Source organism: Nannospalax galili, unplaced genomic scaffold (assembly GCF_000622305.1).
Source record: "Nannospalax galili isolate Female #2095 unplaced genomic scaffold, S.galili_v1.0 scaffold996, whole genome shotgun sequence".
Classification (NCBI taxonomy): domain Eukaryota; kingdom Metazoa; phylum Chordata; class Mammalia; order Rodentia; family Spalacidae; genus Nannospalax; species Nannospalax galili.
The window spans coordinates 1,411,328-1,420,508 of NW_008339436.1; the positions used below are offsets into that span (position 1 = coordinate 1,411,328).

General features: G+C 48.1%; 1 long non-coding RNA gene and 1 other non-coding gene across 2 annotated transcripts; both read right to left on the reverse strand.

The window, feature by feature from the left end:
- Window positions 1-4,912: 4,912 nt before the first annotated feature.
- LOC103734998 lies at window positions 4,913-8,703 on the reverse strand. Its single transcript, XR_607313.3, has 3 exons — window positions 8,547-8,703; window positions 5,715-5,798; window positions 4,913-5,053 (listed from the first exon to the last, which is right to left on the reverse strand). It is a non-coding gene; the product is annotated as an uncharacterized LOC103734998 (long non-coding RNA).
- LOC115070574 lies at window positions 7,660-7,792 on the reverse strand. Its single transcript, XR_003849731.1, has one exon. It is a non-coding gene; the product is annotated as a small nucleolar RNA SNORA9 (small nucleolar RNA).
- Window positions 8,704-9,181: the final 478 nt, after the last annotated feature.

The following is a 9,181-nucleotide window of genomic DNA, read 5'->3' on the forward strand; positions in this document are numbered from 1 at the left end:
GCCTAGCCTGGGCTACATAACAAGACCCTGTCTCAAAACAAAAGTTCCTTGTCCACCATAGACTTTTAAATTATTTTTATTTTTTTAAAAATTTCATACACTATATTTTGATTATAGTTAGATCTCCTCCTGTATCTGCACCCCCCACCAAATATCTGTACCCTAGTATATATGTAAATATATGCTTATATTTATATCTATATTAAAACCTACAGACTCAGGTTTATGTCCCCAAATGCCCTTTGGTGTGGGTTCATTCACTAGAGCCTGGTCAACCTACTAAGAGTCTCACCCTTAAATAAGCCAGCAGCCATCTGTTGTCAATAGTCCCTCAGGCAGGGTTGGGGTTTCTTACCCATTTCCCTGTGTCTATGCTGGGATTTTGTATGGCTTGAGTGTACATGGGACTTGAGCATGCTGACACCATTGCTGTGAGCTCCTATGAGTAACTGACCAGCTGACTGGAAAACTCTGTTTCCTTGTGGTCACCCACCTCCCTCTGGTTCTTAAAATCTTTCCATCCCCCATCACAAGATTTCAAGGGTTGATTTCCAACCTTGTTGGTGGTACATTAGAATCACCTGGCAGACGAGTGACTTCCTCCTTCCCTCTTTCTCCTCCCTCCTTCCCATCCTTCGCTTTGGTTCTCTCTACCCGCTTTTCTTCCTGCCATCCTGTAGCCCAAGTCGGCCTTCTACCCCAGCTTCCCCAAGTAGCTAGGATTACAGGCTTGCACCACCAGGCCTAGCAAGAGATATATCTTGACATGGTCAAGGTTACTCAGCTGTATGTGTCTGTCACCCCAGAACTCAACACTAGCCAGGTGCAGGCACAGTGGAGTGCAGGCCACAAAGGCTTCCTTTCTGACCCCACAGAAGAACCAGTGGTAGGGACTCACAACACTGCAACTCCCCACCCCAGGGACCAGGGAAAGTCGGAGGCCCTATGCAGTCCTCTAGTGGGCTAGCCTGTGGTAGGACCCTTGTGCTTATCCTCAGCTTTGTTCTTTCATCCAGCCTTCATGATAGGGCCACTCCTTTTAGAGTTCTGAGATCTCAGCTCTCACAGGACTCAGCAAGTCATTGAGCGTGTAGATGCAGCAATACATTTAGGGAGCACCTAGCTGGTCGCCACTCTAGGTTTCTCTGTGCAGTCCTCCTGACAGCCAGCTTTACCCCCAGCATGAGGAATCTCTCTTCCTTCTCATGCTGGCAGGCTCCCCATGTCCCCAAATCTGAGTTCTTCATGAGCCACCTTTGAGAGTTCTTGTATTCACAAACACCTGTTTGACAACTGTGTTTCAATCATTTCACTTGTTTTAAAATATTTTATTTTAGCCTGGTGTGGTGGCACACGTCTTTAATCCCAGCACTTGGGAGGCAGAGGCAGGCGGATCTTTGTGAGTTCGAGGCCAGCCTGGTCTACATAGTGAGTTCCAGGGCAGCTGGGGCTACAAGGAGACCCTGTCTCAAAAAGACAAAAAAAGGGATAAGCCAAGTGTCACATCAAGCCATCCACAGCAGAACTCATGCCTAAGGCGCCGGGTTTCAAGAAATACCTATTTCAACTAATTCAAAAAAAATTTTTTTTTAATTTTAATTTTTTTATGTGTATATTTTGCCTGCCTGTATGTAAGTGTACAACATGCATGCAATGCAGCTGAGGCCAGAAGAGGACATTGGGTCCACTCAAACTGGAGTTTCAGGCAGTTGTGAGCCATCATGTGGGTGCTAGGAACTGAACCTAGGTTCGCTGGAAGAGCAGTCAGTGCTCTTAACCACTGAGCCATCGATCCAGCCGCTCATTTGATTTTTTTTTTAGGCAGGGTCTCCCTGTAGCCCCAACTGGCCTGGACCTCACTATATAGATCAGGTTGGCCTTGATCTCACAAAGATCCACCTGCCTCTGCCTCCCAAGTGCTGGGATTAAAGGCATGCAGCACCACACCTGGGCTCACTTAATTTTTTATTTTATGTATTTATGTATTTATGTGTGTGAGCATGTGTGGGGGGGCGTTGGTAGAAGACAGAAGAGGACAGAAGAGGGTATTGGATGCCCTGAAATTGGAGTTATAGTCCGTTGTGAGCCACCTAGTGTGGGTACTAGGAACCAAACTCAGTCCTCTGCAAGAACAGAAAGTGCTCTTCACCATTGGACCATCTCTCAGCCCCATAACATGGCCTTTTAAAAGAATTGGCCTTGAACTCACAGAGATCCGCCTGCCTCTGCCTCCCAAGTGCTGGGACTACAGGAGTGCACCACCACGCCCAGCTCTCAATTTTGAAAAAATTGACAATGCAAATTGTTTGTTTTCCTCTCAAATGCCTTAAAATGTAACATACCAAAGGAAATCATAAATTCATATCTGATATCTGGCAAAAGCCAGTATCATAAGATGAACCATGGAGAGGGTGGGCTCTGATACAGCTGTGCTCTCAGCAGACTGCCAGAGTGTGGGGTTCTGGCCTCCCTCTGGCATAGGGGCTGAGAATGCAGGGGACTGCCTGAGAGTGCCTGGATCCTGCCTCCACGTGGTGATAAGTTATACAATTTGGGAGTCTTTTAGATCGACCCACTGAGGGGGTACTCTGCCTCACCCTGCATCCCTGTTCAGCATGGAAGAAGCCAGAGCAGTATATGTCTCGATTTCCTATCCGCAAGTTGGGTAACCTCTTCAGAGGATGGTGTGATAAGAATAGGAGGTAGGAAATGCTAGGCAGCTAGGGTAAAAAGACCCCAAAGAAAAGTAGTTTCTTGGCTAAAAGTCACAATGTCCTTGGGCCTCTTAGCAACATACTCTGTTCCAAAGACCAAAAATGTCAAAAGCATTTGGGAACTTTTATCTAATCCTTAAAATATTTTAGGGTTACCTCTTCAGAGGCGGGAATGTTAGAGTAGCCAAAAGCCTCATTTTAAAAAAATAAAAGAGTACATGAAATTATCAGAAAAAAGTGATGGGGAGATATGGGAGGAGTTGAAGGGGAGGGAGTGGGCATGGATTTGGTCAAAACACCTTATATGCATGTATGAAATTCTCAATAAATTATTTAAAAAATATATAGATATAATTTGAATAAAACATTTTTAATTCTTAAAAAAAAAAAAAAAAAAAAGATGAACCACAGGCCCCAAATGCCCCAGATCCATTAACAAGGCTCTGGCTCCACAGTCTAGGGCTTTTAGACAAGCTCCAAGCTACATCCGCCCCACCCCACCTCAGCCTCTTGGGGTGGTGCTTTGGAAGGGTTTCCCCAACCTAATCTCCAGTGTTGGGGACTCCCACCCTTACTACTCTTGAGTTTCACTTCCCAAACTCCCAGGCACTCAAAAAGACCTGGGACTTCCTACTGACTTAGAGAATCGATGTGGCTGAGTTCCAGTAAAGCCTGAGACTAAAATCTGTACTTGAAAAAATGTTCACCTGTTATGACATAGTATTCTTTTGGGTTTTTCTTATTCTAACCACTTAGAAATGCCAAGACCATTCTTAGGTCAGATTGGTGCATGGGTGGAGCTTTAGACCTCGGTTTCATCACCACCATAAACACGACTAAACCGCCCCCACCCTGAGGATTTGCATAACCATGCCCCTGGTTTCGTTGGCTCCCATGACCTTTCCAGGAGTTACTGCTAATTTCACACAATTGAAACCAAGGGGGATGACATCACAAATTCATTCCTGGATTGAACAAACCTCTGGGCTCTTCTAGCACTGTTTCCAGAGGCTCCTTTTGAGTGAAGGGAATGGCTGATCACTCTGGATTAATGGTGGCTACTTACAGCTTCCCCAGGGCATGATCCATGTTAAGATCAGACCGCAGAGCACACAGCAAACACTAGACCAGGACAGTAGGGTGGGGTCACCACCCACACAAGTCTGCTGGGGACTAAGGAAACCCAGGCAATTTTCCTCTAAGTCTAGATAACTCAGTTTCAAATGGCCACCCACCACAGGGGGTTCCCAGCATGAGGTGGCTGCCTTCCCCAAAACCCCAAAGCTAGTCTGCTTCTGGTCTCTGCAGCAATTAGTCCTGGCAGAACATTTCTTGCCATTTCCCCTACACAACTAGAATCACTGCCTGATTTTCACTTTTACATATGAAGATATAGGATGCACTATTGGGCCAGCTATAGAAAATGGCTCCAATATGCTCTGAAATCCTGCCTGGATCCACAGCCTACACAGCTCTCCTGAGCCTACTACCTCTGGGAATTGAGGGCAGAGACCAATGAGGCAGAGCCATACCACCCCAAACCCCCTGGTAAGTTACCCAATACCCTTGGCTGTAAGACTTGGTGACTGCTCGCTCAGTGGGTCTATAACCTACTCCCCAACAAGAGAATTCATACTTCCGACAGTCTCGTTATTCATACTTCCGACAGTCTCGTTTTGGTATTTAGGACAGGGACATGGGGGCTGGTACTTTTGGGTACTGTTCCATTCACTATTCCTAATAAAAGATCTTACTGTATCCTCACTGGCTAAATTTGCAGCTAGCCTACGGGCACTGCTATGGGTGAGCTGTGCTGTTCCTCCAACTGAACAGGAGATTCCTAGGGAACACCACTTGTTTAAAGGCTTTCCTGTTTGATTCTGACACTTAAGAGAAGAGATAGAGCATTCCATCAGCCAAGGCCCAAGTATTACTGGAATCTACAGGGTCTCAAGATCCAGTTCCTCTGTAGCTCATCACTTCCACTTAGTCCTGAGGTGTGAAGTAGTCAACAAGTTCCAAGTGGCCATTCTCAAAGCACAGGCAGGCATGCAGTGGGACATGCCTGCAATCTCAGCACTCAAGTGGCCACCTGGGCTACATAATGACTCAGAAACAAAACAAAGTACAAAAGGACTGAGAATGTTAGAGGGGCAGAACCTCTTTGGAAGATGGAAAGAAACAGGCTGAGATGCATCATAGTTAAAGCTGTATTTATTTATTTATTATTTATTTATTTAGAGACAGGGTCTCATGTAGCTCAGGCTGGCCTCAAACTCAGGGCTGACCTGATCTCCTGATCTTCATGCTTCCACTTCACTCTAGCTGGCTCCAAAATCCTTTAAAAAAAAAAAAAAAAATTATATTCAGTGTCAGAAAAGCCTGAGGCAGAGTCAGGTTCCTTATTCAAAAGACAAAGGACACAAGGCCCAAATCTGGGGTCAGCAGATGTCTGTGAGATGTGCAGCATGGGTCCTGAGACATACCAGCCTAGGCCAAGGACCAGAAACTGCCGATTCCTTCTAGAAGGGGAGGCAAATGAGGCTTCAAGGCTGCCCCTTTGTATCAACACACCTGAACCTCTCATTTCTCAGTATCCAGGTCCTCATCTGTAAAAAGATTAGCAACACCAAGGTATGCAGTAAAAAAAAAAAAAAAAAAATCAGTGACAGCACAACCAAGGGCTTTGATGAATGCCACTGCTGTAAGGGAAATAAAGTAAAACCCAAGTTCCTGACCACACCCCCAGTGAGCCAAGAAGCCTGTGGCCCACATTTTGCAGTAGCCCACACCCAGTGCAGCTAGACACACCATGACCTCACGTAGCTGAAAACAAACCACAGAGGCAATGTCATCCCCAAGAATCAGGGCCCCAGGGGTACAGACACACGCAAGTCTAGGAGCTTCAACAGTTAACCCTTCTGAGAGTCAATCACCTGACTTATAAACCAAGTATACCCAACAGAAGTGACCCGACAGTATGCCTTTCTGTATACTTACCCTGGCAGAAATTCCACACAACAGCCTGCCAACCAATGCAGCAATGGCCTCAGCTCCCTTCTAGTTCTAGAATCGTGGGATTTCCTGGACCGAAGGAAGAATCAATTAGCTGGAAGCCTCGACCTTCCAGAGATGATTGAGATGATCCTCCACCAAACACAGCTTTGCCCTTCAGGCATTGAGTAAGCTGGCAACTTTCCATGTCATCTACCCCACATACCAACATAAGAACATGGCAATTCATGCCAACCCAAACTTCCCACCCTCTCCTAGATTCCACTCATTGCCCCATGTCTAGCACCCTATTAAAGAGGCTGGGACGTAGGGCTACAGATAACCAGTACCCCAAGTTCCAGGGGGCTCTAACACCCTCTTCTGGCCTCCATGGGCACTACATACATGTGGTACACTTGGCACACCCATAGGTAAAACAACAGAGGCATACCCTTGTAATTTCAGCACTTGGGAGATTAAAGCAGGAGGAGGATCAAGAGGTCAGGTCATCCTCACCTACACAAAACCCTGCCTCACAAAAAAAAAAAAAAAAAAAAAAAAAAAAAAGGCACACATGCCTTTAGTTGCAGCACTTCGGAGGCAGAGACAGGCGTATCTGAGGTGGAGGCCAGTCTGGTTTATAAAACGAATTCCAGGCAAGCTGGGTTACAGGGAGACCCTGTCTCAAAATCAAAAAAGGTCTCCAACTGACAACAATGCTCTCCTCTGCCCTGAAGACTCCTTAGGAATTGTTACACTCACCTGGCTGTGTATCAGCATAATTGAACCCTGAATTTTCTTGGTTTTTGTCTTCTAAAGCAAACATCCTTTATTGCCACCTTTACCACGCCTCTGAAGTGCATGCATATATGAAACACACACATACATGGAAGCCAGAGGTCAAACTTGGGTATCATTCAAGTGACATCTGCCTAGTCCCCCCGCCCCCATCTTTTTGAGACAGGGTGTCCCTGTAGCCCCAGCTGGCTGGCCTTGAACTCAGAGAGATCCACCTGCCTCTGCCTCTGCCTCCAGAGTGTTGTTATCTTGGGGCTTATGATGAGGCTAGGCTAGCTGGCCAATGAGCACCATGGATCCACCTGTCTCTGCTTCCCCATCCCTGGGGTCAGAATACACATGCCACCATGCCTGGCTTTTGAGAACTGGGGATCCAACTCAGGTTGCCAGGCAAGCACTTTACTGACTGGGCTTCTCACCAGGCCCAGAGTTATATTTCTGACCTTTTAAAAATTCTGACATATTTTGCATTGGATCCCCTAAGAGCTAGAGTTAAAGGCCTCTGCCTCCCAAGTGCTGCAATTAAAGGGGTGGGTCACCACACCCGGCTCCAGACATGGTCTCTTAATCCATAGTCCAGTAATCACTTGCTGGAAATTGAACTCAGATCCTCTGAAGAGCAGTATGCGCTCTTAACCTGAGTGATGACTCCAGCCCCTTTTGTAGTTCTTTTAAGAACATAATTTATACTGTCTGGAAAACATTCAATGACTTCCTTTGCCTCTGTACCAGTGCTGTTCAAAACTGCACAGATGTGATCTTTTTTTTTTTGGGGGGGGGGGTCTTTTTGAGACAGGGTCTCCCTGTAGCCCCAGCTGGCCTTGAACTCGCTATGTAGACCAGGCTGCCCCCAATCTCACAGAGATCCACCTGCCTCTGCCTCCCAAGTGCTGCAATTAAAGGGGTGGGTCACCACACCCGGCTCCAGACATGGTCTCTTAATCCATAGTCCAGTAATCACTTGCTGATCATGACTGAGTACCTACTATGTGGCTAGAACGAACTGAGCATGCACGAGGCCCTGGGTTCAATTGATAAAACAAATTTTTAAAAAGTGGGTTCTAAATTTTATTCACTTGTAATTTAACCACATGGCAAGTGCCTGCCACATTAGACAGGGAAGATTCATACAATCTACACAAGGGGGTACAGCAATTGTCTGAAATTTCTATAACCTTGCTCTGGAGAGAGCAGGGCAAGGCCTCAAACCATTCCAAAACTGTTCTGGCAAGCACTATAGGAATGCACAGGGTCACTGCAGACCCAAGCACGCTGGAGGCTTGCTAGGCACATCCCTCAAATCCCCCATACCCCGGATATCCAGCACAGCACTCTCTCTGGGCACCAACCACAGCCCCCGGGGAACTGAGGAGGTCATCAGTCCTGGAGGTGATGAGCTTGGTTCTAGGGACACCAGATTACTCTCAGGAACTTTAGTTTCAGTTGAAGAAGTAAGGGAAAGAAAGGCACTATAGAAGAGGTAATGTTCCTACTGGCATGACCACAGAACTAATCCTTAGAACAGATCTAAACAAAAACCGCCTTTCCGTCCTTACTCTCCTCTCCGCTGGGATACAGAACAAGATATTAAGAAGCTCTATAATGGTTCAGAGAAACGAGGGCTCCGTTCCAGAAAGGCAGCGCTCAGTCTTCACGATGTGGCTTACCTGTGCGTCACCCAGAAGAGCTGCCAGTCAACCATTCCGCTCGGTGGGCCCCTCCACTGGCCACGACCCGAATCTGGAAGGGGGACAGCCTGCGCCTATCGCCCCAGTTCTAGCCCCTAAAACGCCTCCTCCTCCCCGCACCCCGACGGAATCTCTAGAGGTGGGCCTCCCACGAGGCCTCAGGTCCCGTCCATCCACGGGGTGCCCCTCGGGCCACCCTGAGTGCTTCAGCAGGGCTAGCTAAGGTTCGCCCCATCCCCTGGGAAGCACGGCTTCAGAGAACCCGTGGCCACGTGTCTCCGCTGGGGAAGCCATCCCTACGCCACCGCAGTCCGGCCTCCCGCCGCCCGCCCTCGAACCCTACGGCTCCTACCCAGACTTAGAAAAGCACGACATCATCCGGGATCCGTGATGACGGCGGATGAAGAAAGCTCAGGGGCCACACCTGGGGTGGACCAAGAACCGCCAGCCATACCTACGAGCTGCGCACGCACCTCCGTGCCGTAACAACGTCACCATAGCTACCAACTGCACATGCGTGCTAACATCATCACGCAGCCCACGCAGCCGGGGCGTGGCCTCGTGTGCAGGCTGTGTTGCGCAGGGCTGGCGGTATCTGGTGTTGGGGCGGTCCTCTGGCCCTGTGATCCTCAGCGGCGTGGAGCCACCTTCTCTGTCCCTTTGGTGACTCGGGGTGCCACGGCCAAGGGCTGAGATCGGATGGAGCCCAGGCGGCCGGGAAGGAGCCCAGGCCGCCTAGATTGTCCCGTAGGGGCGGGCGGAGTCGGGGTCTGGGGAAGTTGGAAGCTGGAAGCTGGGCTTTGGGGGATGGATTAACACTTGGGAAACTGATGCGGCTGGAAAAGCTAATACAAGTTAGAGGGGTTTATACGTCCTAGGAAAACCGTGATCACGCCTTTCAGGATTTTTTTTTTTTCTATCCTTTTCAAATATGTATTAGTTCTTTGGCAGGGAGTGCTTCATGAATTTGCTAAGTGCTGGAGAAAC